The 22,113-nt window shown below is 35.8% G+C and overlaps 1 protein-coding gene across 1 annotated transcript in view; it reads right to left on the bottom strand.

Annotated features, from left to right (window-relative positions):
* The window catches only part of LOC113233565 (MAP/microtubule affinity-regulating kinase 3-like), a 324,769-nt gene that overhangs the window by 245,082 nt on the left and 57,574 nt on the right, over positions 1-22,113 (bottom strand). The gene's annotated exons all lie outside the window — the stretch shown is intronic.

Genomic DNA, 22,113 nt, shown 5'->3' with positions numbered 1-22,113 from the left:
AGATCTCTTCTAGAGATAAGCTCACCTTTGTATATGTTCTTTATAACTTGTGTTTCATGTATCTTTTCTTTGTGCAATAAAGAGTTATAATCTCATAATCAAGTCTATAGTGTGAAAACGGTCCTAACAGTGGATTTCGAGCTTCGAAGGAAGAGCCTCAGTTTAGTTTCCGCCTGAAAATATTGTTGCAATTCTTAACCAAGTCACAAAACGTTTGTTCCCTTTAAAAACACTGCAAGTATATTTTCTTTGAAAATTGAAATTCTGATCATGTCTATAATTTACGACAAACGCAAGACGGCTCGTAATAAATGAGAAATTGTGAAAAATGACCCCAGCGCCGGTTCGCCGTTAAATTTACATTAAGTAGAGAAAACCAATGGCCTATTAAATAGGAACACTGCTATAGCTATAGTCTCCTAATTACATAGTCCTCGGGGGTTTACAAAGCAGGTCCGTTGTTTTATTTTCTATTCGTACAAAATGTTGTTAATAAAAATTTAAACGAAAAAAATTAGATCACTACTAACCTAACATCTTAAATAAATAAATATTAGTCAACATCACAAACGTTGTTCTGATCCCTTAAGAAAGTAACCAAGTTACTTGTATTATGGAAATCGGAAACAACGACGGTACCACAAATACCCAGATCCGAGACAATACAGAAAAGCTGGTTTTTCTACACTGACCCGGCCGGGGACATCAGAGATGGCGACATGTCGTCAAAAAACTTGAACCAATGGAGGATTTACCTTTATACATATATACTAATAGTAACACAGAGATTGACAGGTTATAATCGACAATTATCATTGAACATTCGGCGCCATAGCCAACCAGAGTAAAGCCAGATAAGTTGGATTATGGATATGGTGGTCAGATTCGTGCTGGCTATACAAAGGCATGCTATTCGGGTAGGCAACGTTGCTAGGAATGAGCGTGGATGATAACATCAACAACATCGAAATAAACGATATCTAGAATATAACTAATCAGCTAGAAACACCTTATGAATGGAAGTGATGATAAAACTAAACCGGTGGTTTGAAGAAAAGTGGCAGCGCTTTTGGAGGTGGCAGTGCTTGTGATTGGTGGATATTATTAAAATAAAACTAAAACTAAACCTATTGAGATAATTTGGTAGAAGTGACAATAAGAGAAAAAACAAAGCTGACACGAAAACAAAAGCACAAAAGCGAAAAAAATAAGGCCTATTTTAGAACCTCTCGTTAGATGTTAAAAGAGCGAATTAGGGCCACTTCTACTATTCGACGCTCCGGCGTGATGTGAATTTGATGTTTTATATTTTATTGCCGTCTCTAATGACTTCTGGAGCAACAATAACCAAAGTCAAATTGATTTACGTAGTATCTCCTATTTGCATATGAGAAAACAAATAAAACTTTGCAACTACTACATCCATTATCAAAACTTATATATTTTTTAATGTGTTTGTGAATTACGTAAAGTTCATTTTCCAAATTGGTCCTACCGGGACCTCATACAGTGTCCACAGTGCAAACCGTTGGGCCACCGAAATCAAAATTAATAGTTAGCATGTACTTAAGTCTTGGTAGTGGATATGGCAGTTTCGATGCAAAAACTCGTGTTGTACTGATTGCCTAATCGTCCAACAAGTCCGAGTTAAGATATGATGTAATGCCTACCTATTAGTCTGCAAAATATACTCGGCGCTTGGTCCTCGTTCAGTTGCGTAAACGAAAATAAAAATGAATCAGATTACATATTTATCAGTCCCTAACGTAATTGGGTAAAGGGATGAGTTCATTCACACACCCGCAAGTCTGAAAATCAAAATGTATATTTTCGGTTTGACTGGGTTAGCCTCAGCTATTTATACATAGGTAAATGGTTGAATTTAAAACTCTTATCATTGTTTCTGGATTGCCAGTTTTAATCCCTGACGCAAAAAGAGGGGAGTTAGAAGTTTAATGCCTTTGTCTATGTGTCTATCTGTGGGATAGTAGCTTCTAAACGAATGGTCTGATTTCGAAGCGGTTTTTTTTTTGTTATTTCAAGGCTAATTTAATCGTTATGCGTCTTAGCTGTTTGATAAACATCTTTTCAGCTGTTTCAAGATCACAAGATCCGATAACCTTGAGCCACCTGAAAAGACTTTTCGAAAAATACATCGACTATTGTGAAGGGATAGAAATTTCTAAACTGTAATGCAAAGTTCGTATTTGGTAAAGTTTTATTTTAAACCTAATTGCTGATAGAAGTTCCTGTCCAAACGATGTTAACGTCTAAATTGGAGACGAGATTTGGCTGACTTAGCAATGAAGCGAGCAACTTTCCTTTTAGGGGAAGGCTCATATTTAGCAATGTTTAAATGGATAAATCAGTTAAGTTTATTTAAGCTTCCATTATCATAAATTAAAATTGAAGATTATAGAACTCTGTCAAACTTGGTTAATTGCAAACAGTAAAATACGTATTCGAGTTTAACAACGCGTAACCCTTTCATGAACAGTAGCTGTGTTTACAGTAAAATAAATATTAGAATATGATAGCACGGGGTACCCCTTTCGCTATATTATTAGCAGTAGAGCTCTTTGTGAAAGAGTTCATCGAGGGAAGTAATGCCATATTACCTATTTCTGCCGCCAAGTACTAATGTGAGCATTATTGTTTTATAGTTTTGAGGGGTAAGGGTGTTGGTGAAATTACGGGCACATGGAACATGCTTGTGACAGGTTCAGTAGCAGTATCGCTCAGATCTTTACGATTTAAAGCTCTGAGTGGCACTGCAACTGCTGTGGACGAGTGTTTCGCTTCACACCAGCCGCATGACTTGTTCGCTGGTCCCACGGCTGATGGACTTAATAATAAAAATGGATCTCAAACGTGTTTTACGGTGCGTTTTCCGAATGCGTTAGCTGAAAATTTAAAAAAATATATTCTTCTTCATGATTTTCTTAAATACACTTAGCCTATTCTTATCCGTTGTAAAACAAAAATAATTACAGTCATTCAACAAACAAGGAATTCAACAGCGCGCGGAAATTTAAGAGTAATTATAATTTAAAATCAGAGTGGACAAGGACATTTTTAAGTACCTACGCTAATGATTCATAACATCTTAACCTATAATGAATATTCGACCAAAAGAATCCCACGGCACATTGACAAAAACACAATAGTAAACGGAGTACATATATAAACCTACACAATAATGTTGTGAACACGGAAGGTTTCTTGTGTGGAATAGAATTTACAAATGCTCATTTAAATACCGGCACGTAAGCTTCATTTGTTTGTAGATTAAGATCATTAATTCATCACACAGACTGGTAATTGTTGTGGTTCTGTGTATTTATACCTACATGTTTCATAACGACAAAGTTGGAGTGTTATATAGTCGAAGCTTCGGGGCTGCTCGAGTTTTACGGAAGTTCACGACTGCATTGTAATTTGACCTTATGTATGTATTTTTTTTGCTTATTAGTTTGCCATTTAAAAATTACCTAAGCGATATAGATATAAGGTTGATATTCTGTTAATTATAGTTTTCCTCGATAATATTGTAACCATAATTAACGAAAAGGGTTTAGATATAAAATAATATTTAATTTGAAGTGACGATGTACAGGATACAACTATTTCTCAATATTTTGATATTCGTCCGTTTCCGTAAAATACGAATGACTCCGAAGTTCGGACTTTAAAAAATTATAAGTACTATAATCATAAAATGTTATGAAATAGTAAATAGGGACAAAATATTTATATATAGGTACGCATTTTTAAACATCTTAATACATTGCACTTACGATTTTAACACTGTTACGACAGAAATGCAAGTCACTGACAAGAATATTTTTTAAAACCCTCCATTATTGTCCCTGTTATCATTAGACAAGTAAATATCGCTATCACATTATTGTATTGTAATTTTATTTGCGTTGTATCACACAACGTGACTGAGTTTAGTTGACATGTCTTCATTATGTGTACAAGTTTGAGAATACGTATATATATATATATATCACTTTATATTAAAGTCACTGTTAGAATAACTTCAATAATAAGTCTTAATTTTCTATCTTAAAGTTGCCTGGAAGAAATAAAGCTGTGTATTGCTTATTTTTTTTATATAGACTTTGTGAAGACGACTCTAAACAACAGCGTTTTATTCCTCGTATAAATGTTATGTCTATCACAATTTTTCATAAAAAAGAATACAATTTCATAAACGTGTTGTGACGTTAATGTAAGAATGTTAATTTCTTTGAATTTCTCCCTTGACGAACGAAGACATGTTCAAATCAAGTTTCTGTTCTCTGAATGATTCAATGGTACATCACGTTTATAATATAGTAACCTACCTAATCTTTGTCCAATGAAGAACGCAGTTGTACTGAACAAAGTTTCAACCGTATTCAGATAAATATAGCCTCTATTTCAGTAATGTCATGTGCTCATACATAATAACACGTTTAATTCATCATGTGGCCAATAAAAAAAAATGAAGTTGTGTCATGATTGATTTGAACATAAATACATCATTACGTACATACATATTACGAGACCTGTATTCATGTGTGGATGCGGAGAGGCTATTTTCCCTATACCCTTCCTCTCTTGTCTTTTTGATTTACGTGTAGTAGTAGTCCGGTGAACAATTGCTTTTCAATTGAGAACGACGGTTCAAATCCTAAAGGCGACAAGTTACTGACTAAGGCTTAGATTTAGAAAACGAACTTCTTGCATCCCATAAAACGAACTTCGACTTCGACTAAGCAAAAATGGCGAACCAAGCAAGTCTCTTGTTTACAAAACGATCTATGCCTAAGTTTTGACAAAAAATTACGAAGAACTCAAAGTTACCAAAATTTAAATATCATTTCTTGCTTAAATTCGGCAAAGTTCGTTTTTGTAAATAAGAAAAACTTCGCTTGCTTCTTGTTTGTTCGCAAGCTTCGCTTGTAAATACGAAAAGCTTAGTCTAAGTTCGTTTTATAAATCTCAGCCTTAGTGGCGTACATTTTGTGAGGGTTTAGTAACAATACCTCTCGCCATTCGTGAAGGAAAACATTGCGATGAAACCTATACGTCAAAGGTTCGGAAAATGCCGTCATAACCAAGTCCGACTTTATTCGGCTTTCAACTCTCTATTAATAGTTGAATACAAGTTACTGATAGGAGGAAATCGATACGAGTTACAGCTAAAGGTGTGAAGCTAAACCGAAATATACGACGCTCGAAAAAAATGGCTACGGTTAGTGAGGGCACTTAGTCATGAGAGGTACGTGTCTGAGTTTACTGCTCACGATTAGATTAAAATTTGGTTCCACATTTGCCTTTTATATCTCAAAATAGCTTCGGATGTTTGAAGCGAGCTTTTGACATTTTTATTGTGGGCTCACAACGCTTCATGCGAGGACGCAGAAAGGATATTCGTCGTCGTCGAATTCGATAATCGTCGGAACATAGACTTGCGTTTATTCACAAACTGATGACAAGTCAGAATGAGGGTAGTACGTGACCCCTAGAAGATGTGTGTGCACTCTGAGTCTGAAAATATCCAGATCTCCTTCTACTTACACTTCACACTCACACTTCTATTCTTGAAGTAATCTACATATTTGGTTCGATAGAGCTCCCTTAATGTACATACCTCTCCTATATGCACCTTGTACAACCACATTTTTTTGTCGTTTTTTTTTTGAGGAAGCCTCCACATCTGAAACTGAGGTCCATTCATAAAATCGAGACAATAAAAGGTCGTGTGTGTCCGTGTGAGAGTCTTTTTAGTTCTTATTACAGGGACATAAAGCTTTTTATGACCTTTTTTTCTTAATGCGATTCGGTATACCGATACCGAAAAAAAAAGAAGAAATTAATATAGTTGAATGTTCAATGGCGTAAAAGGTATTACGTATCAATATTCTCGCCTGAGTAATACTTCACTTATTTTTTCTTCAACTTCAACTTCATTTATTTTTATTCGTACGCGAGTAAGGGTATTTTATAGTTCGACTTACATAAACTTTTAGAACACATGAACACATGAAAGCAATAAATACTTTGACTTTGAAAGTGTTGAATCTATCACATTGAAAAAATATATAGTAAAATTGAAGATATACACTGATTACTATACGGTATGAAAACACGATTTCTAAAAATGTTCACGATAGAAAAAAAAACACAAACTTACTTCGAAATTTTACAAGAAAATCGCCGCATTCAATAGGTACTTTAAATATACCAACGATATATTTATATATCAAATGAACTAAATAGAACACGTATAGTATAATATATACATTTTTTAAGCCAAAGTCCCTGCCGCGCGTATTAGTATGGGAAAAAATGTAATTCGAGCTGAGATAGTATGGACTCTTAAGGCTTATTAAAATATCGCCGCGAGGTATGCTATCACGCCAGTCTACTGCAGCAGGTAGTAATTTCGTAGTAGAATCTTTCGGCATAGCATTTACACCTACTACTATAGTATGTAGATTACTTCCGTGCTTATATCATTTGTAATCAAGATCGACGAATGAATCCATCATTATAATGCAAAATAGGAATCTATTGTCCCCTCTTCTAAAGGCATGGTAACGCCAGTCTTATAAACAGACAACTGAGACGTCATTTTGTATTCAATGCTGCACTTCTGCGTATCGAAGTACGCTAACTTTATAACATGCTACAATAGCTTGATAGAAGAACTAGTGTAATAATTTTTTTAATGTTGAAATGAAATTTGGTCATTGAAAATTAATTAAAGCATAGAAAATTTTGTTACATGTCAAGTTCTATCCAACGTGAGTTTTCACTAATAAATTAACTATGAATTATGAAATAAAAACGTGACACAACTCCAACGTAGTCGTAATCAAAAGTGGCAATTAAAAACTTAAACAATAAGGCGCTTATAAGAGCTCCAAAAAAAACAACACTTGAAAGTGAACAAACATTTTGCTTTTTTAACTTTTTTATTGAACTTTTTGAAAAAGTCTCAGATTTAATTAACAATTGCAGGAAAAAACCTCTTCAAGCTTTTTTTTTGTTATTGCGTCGTATATAAATGGAAAAGTTGTCGGCCTCCAGGGCACGGTGCCTAAGGGCGAAACTCTTGAATTTCCTACCTTTAGCAAGAATATTTAAAGCTTAGTATAGTATTTACATAATTTAACGCGTTATAACACTGAAAAAATGGATTGTAATCAAGTGGATTTTTAACTTAGTAGCGAATTCTTAATTTAATCAATCACGACATGATTAAATGTCGTGGCAACCAAATTAGCGTTATTTACAAGGATATGTTGTTATCAGTCCGTAGACAACATAAATTAATGCTCGCTGTGCAAAAATGAAAGTCATAGCCATTGAAATAACAAAGTAATAACGCTAAATCCTGTGAAATTTGATTTGGTGCAGATACGCGCTTTTTACTAATACTATATACGCGGATTTGCACTATCCCTGACGACGTGCCAAAGTTTCCTAAGGCGCTGGTTTTCAATCAGGACCAACGAGGAATTAATTGTAAGCAAAAATAGATCGGCTGCGTAAAGCCATAATTTAAATAATATTGAAACATAATATATAAATAAGGGTTGTGTAGTTTTACGACGATATTTTTCTTCAGATTTCACATGACATTCACGAATGTACGTGATGGCCTCCGTGGTCGAGTGGCTAGCACACCGGTTTTCATGGTGTCGCCACCTCTGAGGTCCCGGGTTCGAACCCCGGCCGGGTCAGTGTAGAAAACGAACTAACAAACGAGAAAATATAGAAATGTTGTCTAGGGTGTTTGTGGTACCGTCGTTGTTTCCGAGTTCCATAACACAAGTGCTTTAGCTACTTACATTGTGATCAGAGGAACGTTTGTGATCTCTAATATTTATTTATTGTACGTAACTTAAATATTGACATAGGTTATTGTTGCCACAGGGATTCGAACCGTCGGCCTCTCAATTGACAAGCAAACGTTCTTCTACAGAACTATCACCTTTTTATAGCTTTAACTTTGCATCGAACATTGCGTGCAAATGAACATGTGTGCTCAACGACTAAATGAGTTTTTAAAAGGATTTTTATAGCTTCATAGCTCTTAATTAACATTGTATCCACAAACAACAAAAACAATAACACTGCTAAACGCGAACAAGTTATTTTAAACAAGGTAAAATGAATAACAATGTTGAAAGCGTAAAAACCCGTTACGACCTTATATATATCAATAACGCATACAATAAATGTAACAAAATAACAAATACAAACCAAAAAATAACAATCCAATATGATAATTATTATAAACTACCCTCATGTGCGATCTTCTTTGCAAAGATCGGTCCAGAGGCCAATTACCACTTCACCCTCACTGTACACTTTTTGAACGTACAAAACACGTCACTATTCTGCTACTGTTTAGAGTCTATGGAAACTATACGATTTGGAAAACTAAATAAGCACTAGTTATTCGAAATCGCTCGTTAACGAACGTGCGACGTCGAGGCGTTACTTCGCACGACTGGCAGGCGAGTGGTATTCGGTCTCCGTGTTGTGTAGTTACTTGTGTGTGATCGTTTGCATGCAAAAGGACCTTATGGCGGGCCATTAGCTTAGTTTTTAACAACTAATTCCTTAATATTTATGTAGTTGACTAATGTGAGAAGCGATACTTGTTACCGCAGTCGTATTATATGTTTTATACGACGATTTTGACTACCGTGGATCTTGTTATGTCGTAACGTTGTATTTTTAGTGAGACCTTTTTTATTTTATGGACAAGATTATGCGTATTTGACCAAAATCTCACTTGATGCAAAGTGACAACGAGGTCGATGCACATACTACATATAAATACTACTCACACCTTGAAAAAGCCCAAATTATAGCGTTCAGGGTACAAGTCTGGTGCAGGCAGGGTACTGTACTAAAATGCCGTACGCCTTGTAAATGTTCGAGCATAACGCTTCGTGCGACTCTTGTATACACATATCCATATCCACAACAGAGGGGTGGAGCCCCAGCCTATATCTAGTCCCCTGATGATAGAAAAGGGATGGCAGAATAATTTCATGCAATTCCGTCGCACACTCTTTGTGATATATCCTACATGTATGCAGTAGGATTGTTTATATGACACATAGATTATTATTTAACTTCAAAATAGCACCGTCGACCTCAGTGACCTAGCGGTCTGCGTTGTAGAAGCTGGATGAGGAAGTCCCGGATTCGATACCCTATACTATAGATAGTCCGTTCAGGGAAGTACTGCCACCTATTTCTGCCGCCAAGCAGTAATGTGAGCATTATTGCGTCCCGGTTTGGAAGGGTAAAGGTGCTGGTAATATTACAGGCACAGGGACTCGTCAACTTATGTCTCAGGGTGACGGGCGCAGTGGCAGTGTCCCTAAGATCTTTGTAATATAAAGCTCTTAGTGGCACTTCAACTGTTATGAATACGACTTGTCCGTCCCATCACTTGGTATTTGAAAAATATAATAAAATAAAAATATCCGGTGTTCTACCGGGTAATTTGGAAAATGAACTTTTCTAAATTGTTTCTGGGTAATGCCCCAGAGTGAATTCCATTGCTCTGGTAATCATAGGACAGGGTATTTCGTAGTTTCAGACCAAGTAATTAGTGTGATTGTCTGGCACATCATTAATGTACATGGAAACGTTGGGTAAGGTCGACTGGAACGTACAAATCCCAACTATTTTGAGGATGACCTTTAAAAGGTCAGAACAAAAATAGTATAATTAACGTGCATTTGTGAAGACATGCGATTGTAAAAAATTAAAGTAATTTAGGAACGTAAGTCAAGGTTTGTAATTGTCTGTGTACCCCAGTAGAAGACATATGTTTTTTAAATCAATGTATAGATAGTTTCATTGTAGCCGGTTAAACATGAGGCATACAAAGCATATCGAACTATATTGATACATTTACTCTCATAATAATAAATAAATATTATACAATATCACAAACGTTACGCAGATCCTAAAGTAAGTAACTAAAGCACTTGTGTTACGGAAATTGGAAACAGCGATCACAAACTCCAGACCCGAGACAATATAGAATACTCAGTTTCAACATTGACCCAGTTAGGAATTGAACCAGGGACCTCAGAGATGGCAACGTTATGAAAAGCGGTGTGCAAGCGACTGTTCATAACGTCACTCGTCAGTGGCAGTTGTCAATTTCATTGGCATTGCATGCAGTGCCCTTCAACAGACTAACCTAGGTGTAACAAGTTTTTTAATAAAATCACAAAAAGAACTTTCAAGCAGAAGGTGCAAGAGTATCTTTTAAATATGCAAAAATTGGAGTGGCTAAGGTGTTTGAGAAAAAATAAATAAATAAATTGGATGAAATGGAGTTAAATTGAATTGGATTGAATTGAATTGGTTAGAATGTGAAAGTCAAAGTCAAAGATGATTTATTCCATAGGTAAAATAAATTTACACTTGAAAACGTCACATTTAAGGTACTGCTCGTTCACTACGCTGACCTCCCTGAGAAGAACGAGCAAGAAACTCTAGGGATTGCTCTTTTCAAATAAACTTAAATGTTATGGAATACATTTTGAATCAAATTTGTGTGGATTCTGGAGCCATGTCGTCTTTCCATACATCTTTATCTAACACGTAGTCTTCAATTTTGTAATATGATTTTTCGATCAAAATATTTTTAATGTAGTTTTTAAACTTAGGAAATGATAAACTTAATATATGCTCCGGAATCTTATTGTAAAAACGTATACAGTTCCCCATAAAAGAGTTGTTTACCTTGGTTAAACGAAATCGTGGTACCATGAGTTTGGACTTAGCTCTAAGGTTAATATTATGGATATCTTCTTTCTTATTGAAATTATGTATATTTTTACGGGCATATAAAATATTTGAGTAAATGTACTGTGATGCCACAGTCATGATACCAGTCTCCTTAAACTTTTCTCTGAGAGATACCCGAGAGCCTAGACGGTACACAGAACGAATCGCTCGTTTTTGCAATACAAATATGGTTTGAATATCTGAATTTAATTAAATTGGTTTTGTTTTGGGTTTTTACGAGTGGCGTCCCTGTTCCTATAGGATCCTGGCAGAATACCAGCGTCGTGGGCAGCCGCGTCACATATGCTGAGTCAGAGCCTTTTCATTGCCATGGCCTCCAAGAGAGAAACTAGTAGAATATATTACTGTGTTACGTCTTAGTTAATGTCTGTATCATGTATCTGTGTATGTATTTGTCATGGTGGTGAATAAAGATTTTATCTATCTATCTATCTAATATTATCACATGGGCGGGCACACATGGAATTAATAAGCCTGTCATTCATTATCAGTGAAAAATTGCATTACGAGAGCGACAATTTGTGACAATAACAAGGTCCTTTTCGGTATACACGATCACAGTGTACTAAGCCACGCCCGATTGTTTTGACGTTGGCCACTCACTGGCCGATGGAAATTTATTCAATGGTATAGATAAACCCACGTTTGTGAGTAAACAAAAAATAGATTAAGCTGTGTTATATCGTTCATCGACCAAGGTGAGTGATATTTAGAATATCTATATGTCTACTACTTGTAAGAAGCCACTTTTCGAGATACGTGTTCGATATCTAAGTGTAAATAACTAGATATGTTTGGGCTGTGCGAATTGATATACTGTAAATAACAGATATTAGATTTATTCATAGGGTTGTCCTAAATATTTAAAAAATAAATGATTATCACTAGGTACGCGCCCTTCCTTCCATCCTATCTAAGGTAATTGACGTCTTACTACTTTGTTGATATTTCTGGCCAGTGACATGCTCTATGGTTACGGGTTGACTGGCCAGGGGCAGTTGACAGCTTTATGAACAGACAATCTGTCTACCCTCTTTCGCTGTCGATGGCTACCCTTGTCTCGTTTCACGCGGCGTTACCATTGTCACTCGCTGTATCCACACGTGAAACAGAAGACGAAATAATTTTAATGAAAAAATTTTATAATATAATAAGAGTGTGGAGAAAATTTGACAAAGATACGACGTCGACAAGCGCCCGACGGCGATTCACGGGGCAGCGGGCGGCGCGGCGCGTCGTTTAACCGCTGGGCAATTTTCAAATTTTGGGACAAATATATGAATTTAATAACTATAGGGCTTCATTTGAAAACCACAATTTAGCTGGTTGTCTGTAGTACTTAAAGAGAAATACCTCCATATAAAAATTATGTGCACGCTTAGATATTTTATTCTTAAATAATTCGTTTCAGGCTTTGATTTTAGCTTGCGTCCGGATTTTGATTCAAATCGGAATGGAACCGATCGGGTAGTCTCGAAATCAGATTCGTTTCCGAGCGAGAAGATGAACCTGATTCCAATTATATCTTTCTAATTTGTGAGTTAAGTCAACTATTGTTCCGATTAGAAATGTCAAAGTTTCCAATCGGCCAGTTGTGAATCGCAATTATGCGCCTCGACTCAGAAAAGACGCAGTTTCCGATCGGGAGAGGCAAAATCAAGCAGCAGGTTTCGGGATTTTATATGATAGGGTGAAGGACATCCTATCGTGTAACAAAGTAGTGTGCTACTTTGTTACAGGATATTGTCTAAAGAATGTGTTCTTTAGACAATATCCTTCGGTGTATCGTACATTTTTTGTAAGACCGTTATTTAATAGTAAATACCAGACCCATTTGATCTAGTAAAATAGTTTTTCCCGTTTCTGTGATTCGTCTTAATGTTTAAAGCGTATTACCTACTGACACGCGGAATAACCGGCAGGAATCTGGTCACCAACTGCGGCTGGTTGATCTTCCTTTCCACAATCTCGAGCGTGTCACTACCTTAAATTACGCCTCCTGGCATATGCAGGTCAGGTTCCAGCTGAGCGTGTTGCTGTTCAATGTTCTATTTCAGGAAGAACAAAATTATTGCTACTACTAATGCATTGCATTTATCATCCTATTGCTAACCAACGGTGTTACGTAAACTATTCATCGAAATCTATTTTCGGTTTATCACTCCACGCCTTCAGCAGTAGGTCGTGTCAATTTCGTTATAGTATTTATTTTATTGAATATCATGATGTCTTTACTACCATGACAGTCATATTTTCCGTGAAAATACTCTACTGTAGTCCATTTCACATAGGATGATGTTGTGACATATCCAATTTTTCTCTCAATCAGGTTACAAAGAGAATTAGTAAATTGGTCATAATGTCCGAAATACAAACAATATATGTTGCAGTTGTCATTTTAAATAAAAATTACAGTATATTAAGTAGAAAGAAAATGAAATGATAAAGATAAAAATAAATTACCCCCATTACTTGAGGTGTAAAATGGAATATTTTATACATAGATATTTACACCATAAAATCGATATATTTATTCAGCTATTGTGCATCTCGCGTCAATACAAAAATGTATACACCTTGTATGCGGATCTTTTTCTTGATCATTTTCCTTTAATGCGTCGTTAAAGAAATAAAGTTTAAGCAAAGAATACTTAAACTGTGTCTTACAGGTAGAATTTTACAATGCTTAAACAGTTTAATGTATTCTTTAGAAAATTGATCTTTGAATATAGCTGATACAATGTTTTTAATTTGAAGCTGATATAACTATAACTAAGATATCATTTATAGGATTTATGTAAAATAAGGTGTAAGAAAAAGACGCTATCATATTCCAGACGGTAATCGTATGCACCATCCTCTTTGTTTTCTGTATTTGCAGATAAATAATATTATTGCATTATGATAATTTGAAACATTTTGTGAACAAAATTTTGTGGGGACCAATGTAAATTTCACTGTATTGTGCATAATAACGTCAGTACCAAATTTTCTATTTTGTCTTTAAAAAAAATTATAATTTAACACTAACAGTAATATACTACATACAATAAGACAAATGATGTGAAGATTGTATCTAATTGTGCAATTAATAATAAATAGAACCTAGTAAGAAGTAGAAACTTACGAAAACGACGTCAAAACAAAAAAACATTTACTAAATTTTTTCTTTAGAAATAAAACTACTTTTTTATATAAATAGCGTGTATATTTATTTTTTATCCAACTAACTAACCAATTAACTAAACTCTTCCTCGAATCTGCAAGAAAAGAGAAGATACTCCCTCCTGAAGTATTTCCTTTGCGCTGTGATATGAGGCTCTTCAAAAAGCGTGTTTACAGGGCTCTCAAAGGCTGGCAACGCATCTGACGTTGCAAATGTCCATAGGCCACGATGACCACCCCCCATCAAGTGACTCGTCTGATCAGTTGCCTCTTTCTTTACATTAAAAATATCCAGCGTCTGGGCCCGTTACATGCCCTATGGACACGGTTTCCTGACGGTCAGCCCTGACTATGAAACCTGTAATATATGCGACTTAGATCCGAAAAAGTTGTTTTATTTCCAATGAGTAATACTAGTAAACTTAAGAAATCGATAAATGTTGTTAATTCACAGAAAACCCAGCTTACCAGCAACGCCGCCCGTTGTGTATTCTTTGCCTTTGTATTTTATTATTCTGCAATAAAGCCTATACGCATTGTATTGTATAAAAGCATTATTGAACAAATATTGGCCTTGGGAAGTTTTCGCGACAATAGTACCTCTCCCAACATAGACCAACGTAAACATGTACTTATTTCACCAATACGTCATACTCGAAACAATAAACAACTGTTAAGCTTTAGCACCTGCTCTGAATACGAGTCGGGGCGACCTAATTCCGTACAAATAAATCGCTATATAACGCGGTTAGTGAAACTTGACTGGGCATGGGCTCACGGATGCGTACCGATAGTAAATGTTAAAACCTTACTAATATTTTTGCGATAGTGATGTTTTAATAATAATAATACTAATAATAATCCATTTATTTCAAATACTGTTTAAAATTAGTTAAAAAAAAACTTGAATTTAAGCTACTGCTCGTTCACTACGCCGACTTCCCTTAGAAGAACGAGCAACTCTACGGATTACTCTTTTCAAATAAACTTAAAATGCTATGGAATACACTTTGAACCAAATTTGTGTGGAATCTAGAGCCATGTCGTCTTTTCATACATCTTTTCAATGAAAATATTTTTATGTAGTTTTTAAACTTAAGAAATGATAATCCTAATATATGCTCCGGAATCTTATTGTAAAAACGTATACAGTTCCCCATAAAAGAGTCGTTTACCTGGGTTACACGAAATCGTGGTACCATGAGTTTGAACTTAGCGCAAAGGTTAATATTACGGATAATATCTTCTTTCTCGTTGAAATTATGTATATTTTTACGGGCGTACAAAATATTGGAGTAAATGTACTGTGACAGAATCCCGAGAACCTAAGAGCCTTAAACTTAAGCCAGTGTTAGGTTTAAAATAATAAAACAAAATTATATATAGCTATTATGATGGGAGCGTAACGTACCCAGCCAATGCCAGGACAACAAGCTTCGCATTGGCATCAATGTGCAAGCAATATTTCAACCAATGTGCTCAGGTTTGGTACTGAGACTCATGCGACGGAGTAGTGATGCACTACACTGTCGCGTAGAAATTCGCTACATGTTTCTCAGCAAACATGGTTGGACGCGCTACAGAAAGGTGAAAGTCGGAACATCATCCTGAACACATTGTTGTACTAGACTTAGAAGGATAAGGGTGCTGGTGAAATTACAGTCACGTGGGACTTTTCAACTTATGAGTCAGGGTGACGGGAGCAGTAGAAATGCCCTTTCAGGTCTTTGTGATTTTAAGCTTACCATCAGGCGCACGACTTATTTATTATTTATTATAAAAAAAACAGTGCTCTGTACGTCTGCCGCTTTAATAAGGCCACATCTGCAAAATGATAACTTTTCAGAAGATAAAGATTACGGACGGATTAACAGAAATAGCAGATAACATAAGAGTTATAAAATTTCACATAATATGCATAAATTGTATCATGTAGTTCGTATTGTTTTTAGGATTTTTATGTGATAAAAGCACTATTGACGTGTGATCATATTTATGTGCGCCTGGTGGCAAGCGACATAGGTTGACAAATTCACCAGTACCCTTACCCTTCAAAATTGAAACGTAATGGACCTGGACGCTGGACGAATTCTTTTACAACGAGCTCTACTGCTGCTAAAACTAACTATATTTAATTAATATCGTCAGTATTATTTTGAAAGAGTTTTCGCCATTTTGAAAACCATGTTTTAGTTTTTCACGACTATATTAAAATATGTATGTCCTTTTTAATTTCAATTTTAACACTTGAACTTAATTAAAAGCAAAATTGAATTTTAAAACAGGACGTAAATATTTTAAAATAGTTGTTCCCCTGAAAAATTTTTCGAAATGGCGCTTTCGCTCTTTCTAGAAAACACCAACGATATGTTATAACTATAATAAAGTCTCTTTATATACTCGTAGTATATACAATCGACGATGACGGTATCAGTGTACAGACAGACAAAGGCACCGTCCTTCGTCGAGATATAAATACAGGTAGATAATCTCTCTCTCAAAGGTATTGTCGCAAAATTTAGCCTATCTCCTTCAAATTACCGCCAAATTGAACAATTAGATATCAATGATCTAATTTTGAATGAAAGGAATTTCCTTTCGTCTTGTAAACCTTTCCGTGAAAGGGTTGGAGTTGTACAATATTGTCTATCATCTTTATTGATAGGTCGTAGAACTTCATGGATTTCTTTAGGATTGAATATTTCTGCCGCCAAACAAGTCCACTGTTGCATTGTAATATATTGGATATGAAACTATTTCTTCAAATCTAAAAATGCGTATTTTTTTCTGAAAAAAACAAAAACAAAACATTGTAAATTTAATTTTAAAAAAAACATAATGTTTGTTTCTTGTAACAAGTATTTATTATCTACTCTATGCATCCCAAGGCATCTGCGTGGCATCAAGACATAATACGTCTTCCATTTAGGCTCTAGAATTAATGAGGGTCTAATTCTAGAATTCTCTTTTCGCAGAACATGTACACCATTTCATTGAACGACCTAAAAGAATATACTTTATTACTGTATTATTTTATGTAGAGAACTATGGGTGAACACCGTAACTATTTACCGGAATATTGTAAATTTTAATAGCATGCATTTGGAGTTCAATTTTGCATGCGCTAAAATGCCTTTGACGGTAATTGTTTAGGTCCAGATAGTAAAAGGTCACCTTTGTCAATGAACATTTATGTATAATATTATGCTAATGTGAAACAAAAGAAGCACGTGCGTAAATGCACTTATAGCACACGTGACTATGTAATAGTAACTTACTATGACTCATTGAATTAAATGTGTTATTGTTTAAAAGGTATTGTCGGTAATCTTGTGACAACCTTTGAAGTTATTGTCGTGTTGTCCATTTGGATAATGTTACGTTGTAATACCAAATAGAAAATCAAGCTTGAATTGATACTGTTTAATATAGAAAGGAGCCTTCTCTCGTTATTCGCCTCTACTTTCTTCTAAACATATAATCACGCCTGTAGCCCAACACACACAACACATATTACACTGCTACTTAGAACTTTAAATCTCAAAGATTTGAGAGGGACTGCCACCTTCACATGTGCCTGAAATTTCACCAGCACTCTTACCCTTAAAAAACCGGGACGTAGTACTGCTCACATTACTGATCAGCGGCAAAAATAGGTAAGGTGGCAGTTCTTTAAGTTCCTGAACTACGCCTCCTTGGCTCGCGGCACTACGCCATTTTCTTTTTGTGAATTAAATAACCAAGACAATCGCGTCACCAGTAGGGCTAGCACGATAAGGCGCGACTTGAGCGTGAGCGAGAGCGACATAAAGCGCGAGATACTACTATTCTCGCATAGAAATCACGCGCTCTTTGTCGTCGTTCGTGTAAGTCACGCGCTATTGTGCTAGCAGCCCTAGTGGTCTCAAACAAGAGAAAATTCCTATACATATATATATATACCAGAGTTACGGAACGATAATACAAAATATTATCCAGACTATTCGATCAGCGTCCTGATTTCGATTCAACACACACAGATGTCTTCAAGCAATTAATCAGCACCCGTGGAAGTGATTTTGGAATACTCTCGTACGGTGGACTACAGCAATAGATATACAAGCTGTAAAAATTTATATGTTAACATCATACATGATACTTTTAAATAGCACTAAAATTTTGCAGTACAAAACGCTACAACTCACTGTCCAAAATTAGTCCAAAAGCTAACTGTATAACATTCAAGTTCTAAAATTGCATTCCTAAAATTCCAAGACTCTTCAGGGAGAAGTCAGCTTGCCTGTAATGTCTAGCTTGAGTTAACAATTCGTAATTAATTTGCAACAAAACCTTTAATAGAATGAAAATTCAGTTTATTTTCTACATGCTTAAATAGATATAAAAGGGGTAAGGAATAACAAGGTGTTGTTCTTAACAAATAGACGAGATAACAAGATTATTGCAAATAATCATACAATAGGATTACATATAAGCACAGGATCATATCAATAAAACTGCATAGATAATACATAATTCTAAATATAATCATTTATTTGCGGAAATATTGGTTGCTTAGAAATTGACAGTACTATAAAACCTGTATCCGGCTAAACATTAGGCACACAAACTTACATTTCGCACCCCTCATGGAAGAATGGTATAAGTGGAGTTACGTCAAAAATGTTTATTGCTCTATCAGATACAGAAAAATATAACCCACATCCTCTCCAATTCTTGTAACTCTATCGACTAATATTGTACGGAAAGTTACAAGAATTGGAGAGGATGTGGGTTATGTATTATAAATAAATTAATTATAATTATACTATTATTTCTAAATTCAATTCAATTTAATGTAATTCTTAATTATTTACTTCATTAATAATAATAAGATTCGGTTCATAAAATTCTATTTACTGGGTATGTAATGTAATAAATAAATAATAATAGTAATAATAAAGAAAACCTAAATTCGCGGTAAATAAATAATGTTAAATTTATCAATGGGTGTATACCTAAATAAAGAAACATTTTGTTTATTTATTTTTATTTAAATTTTTCTGTATCTAATGAAGCAATAAACATTTTTAACGTAACTCTACTTATGCCATTCTTCCATGAGGGGTGCGATTTCTGGAGCTCGACAAAGAATTTCGTTCAGAGAAGTACTGCCACCATACATAATATTTTTGCCCTCAAGCTGTATTGTTACCATTAGTGGGATCCAATTTTGAAGGTCAAGTGTGCTAGTGAAACTACAGGCTCATTGTAAAAACAAAAGGTGTAGTGAGTGTAATTTATATCGACAGCGGAACACAGTCAATAAATTATGGTAAAGAGGCCCCTTTAATCATCCATTAGGCGATACGTATTTATAGCTATGGACTATTTGTAACTTTAACAGCATGTATAGTTTTAAAGAAAACCACGAGGTTCAAATTTAAGTACAGAATGCGAAAACAAAAAACTGCTACCTTACAAATTTCTGCCGCCAAGCAGTAACGTGAGTATATTACTGCGTCCCGGTTATGAAGGGTAAGGATGCTGGTGGAACTACTGGTATACGAGACATGTCAACTTGTGTCTCAGGGTGACAGGCGCAGTGGCAGTACCCCTCAGATCTTTGTGATTTAAAGCACTGATGACACTGATACTGTTGAGTAGACAAATCATCACCAAGCGCACAACTTAATCGATCCGTGATATTTGATATCGTAAAATTAGAACGGTTTATGGACGTCTTTTTAGGCTTAATATTAATGTACAGTAGATGTCACTGTCTTAACCACGATTAAGACGTTGAACAACTGACGCTACTAAGCGTTGTCAAGGTTACCTACCGGAGGTCTCCAATTATTCACTGAGGAGCCGCGACTGTACGAGCACGAGGCGAACCAGGGTGCGATTGAGGATGTTCTTATTAGGCTATTCTTGTGCGATTGTTTGCTCTTATGTAACATGTTCGACACCTTCTTGAAGGGCGTTTAAGTACATGTCGGTACCCTTGGGGCCCAATTGTACTAGTTTTCTGGAAACACATCTCCATCGAAATGACTTAGCAATTATGATTATAATTGTTGTTCTGTTATGAAATGGCTACAGATCACAGGTACTATTTGCAATCGGCGATTGCCCCTTAAGCTGTAGGGGAAAATATACAAGACCGTGATTAGACCTGTCGTTCTGTATGGATGGATGAATGGGCGATGAAAAGGAAGGATGGACCACCTGTGCATGCAACGGAAATGCGCATGTTGAGATCGATGTGTGGAGTGACGAGAAAGGATAAGATAAGGAATGAGTACATCAGGGGAAGTTTGAAAGTGGCACCAGTGACGGAAAAAATGAGGAGTTAGATTGGTATGGACATGTCATGCGGAGGGATGTCATGTGACGAGAAGAGTGTTAGCTATGAATGTGGAGGGATATAAGGGGAAAGGAAGGCCAAAGAAAAGATGGATGGATTGTGTGAAAGATGACATGGGTAAGAAGGGTGTGAGTATGAAATGACGACTGATAGGGGAGAGTGGAAGAAAAATACATGTTGTGCCGTAGGTGGGGCGTAGCGTGGGATAAGGACGGGAAGAAGATTTGTTATTCTATTAAGATCTCGTTGCAATGGCAGTTGAGTCTCGGTGGAATGGCAGTGATGGCATATTTATTCACTCAATTACTAATGATCGATGGTGCCTTACTAAACCTACCACGGAAATTATTATGCATATCTTAATTTATATATCGTTTAAACAGCAATTTAGTCTTGTAATGATATGTACGAAGTGGGGGAGGGCGAAGAAAGATGCCTGAGTCTTAATCAAATACAATAACGACGTTTATTCGCGTATGGAATCTAACTTAAAAGGTGCAATCGCGGGTGTACCCGGGTACACTTCCACTTCATGGGATGGTATGCCGGCTCCGGAGAGGAATACAACGAACGACAGATCTACAAGCCTTTCAGCCAAGTATCCCAGCAGTGGTGGAAGTACTTAGAATGCTGTTCGCGGGCTCTTCGATACAAATTCCTTAACAGCTTATAATTTAGTGAACACTTCGATAGTGCGTTTCAACTCGACGCTAATTCCATCTAGTGGTGACGCGACGTACTAAAGTAATATGAGGTGGTGTTAGTCTTTAAATCAAATATAAATAACTATATAATATTAATAATACACTACGCCATTGACATGCCATCGACTCGCCATTCAAGAGCAGAATACTGACACTGTATCGACACACAACGGAGATGATTGAAAATTAGCAGACTTAGGGCTTGGTCAATGTCTTGCAAAAGGTTGACCCGGTCTTAAAAATGTCGTTACAAAAGATTATGCTAATGTTTGCCTTTATCTACTATATTCGATGCCTCTCTGGAAGACTTTAAAAAACTTCTCATACCCCTATAATCTTCTTAGGGTCGTATTCCAGAACTCTACTCAATGCTCAAGTCAGGACTTGAGCAGACTTGAGTATGATTTCAAGCACTGGAAATACGACCCTAATGGCAAGGACTTGAGTATGAGTTTCAGTGCTCACTGCAATACTCAAGTCAGGATTTGAGTATGGTTTAAAGCACTCGAAATCATACTCAAGTCCCTGCCATTAGGGTCTTATTTCCAGTGCTTGTGTTTCCAGTGCAATCCTGACTTGAGCATCGAGTAGAGTTCTAGAATACGACTCTTAGAGACCCATATTCTCAAAGGGTTTAGACCCTTATTTTGATGATTTCGTTACAAAGGTTATACTTAAACTTAAACAGGAACACATCACATTACAACTTCGCGGCAGAAATAGACATACTCCGTGTAGTCTCCCTATTCTTCACGATTTATACTAGCCAGTTCCTTGATCTTTTTATAGCTGCTCACTTTGACCTTTTCGTTTGTTTGCTTACTGTGTACTACTATCTGTCTTCCTCTCCTTTTTTTACTTATATCTTTCCCTCAATTGTACCGGGGATTTCAAATTATCAACATATATTTTTTCTTTGATAATTATCCGTAAAGTGTCCCAGAATTATGTTGATTTATAGTTTTGTTTGTTGTTTAATTTCACAAAAAAGCTAAATAAACAAGAAGAATCTTTGGGAAAACAATTTGGTTTTTAGCGGTAGCATTGCAT

Source organism: Hyposmocoma kahamanoa, unplaced genomic scaffold (assembly GCF_003589595.1).
Source record: "Hyposmocoma kahamanoa isolate Upper Pololo Valley unplaced genomic scaffold, ASM358959v1 79, whole genome shotgun sequence".
In the NCBI taxonomy this organism is placed as follows: Eukaryota; Metazoa; Arthropoda; class Insecta; order Lepidoptera; family Cosmopterigidae; genus Hyposmocoma; species Hyposmocoma kahamanoa.
This window is presented reverse-complemented; position numbering and strand designations above follow the sequence as displayed.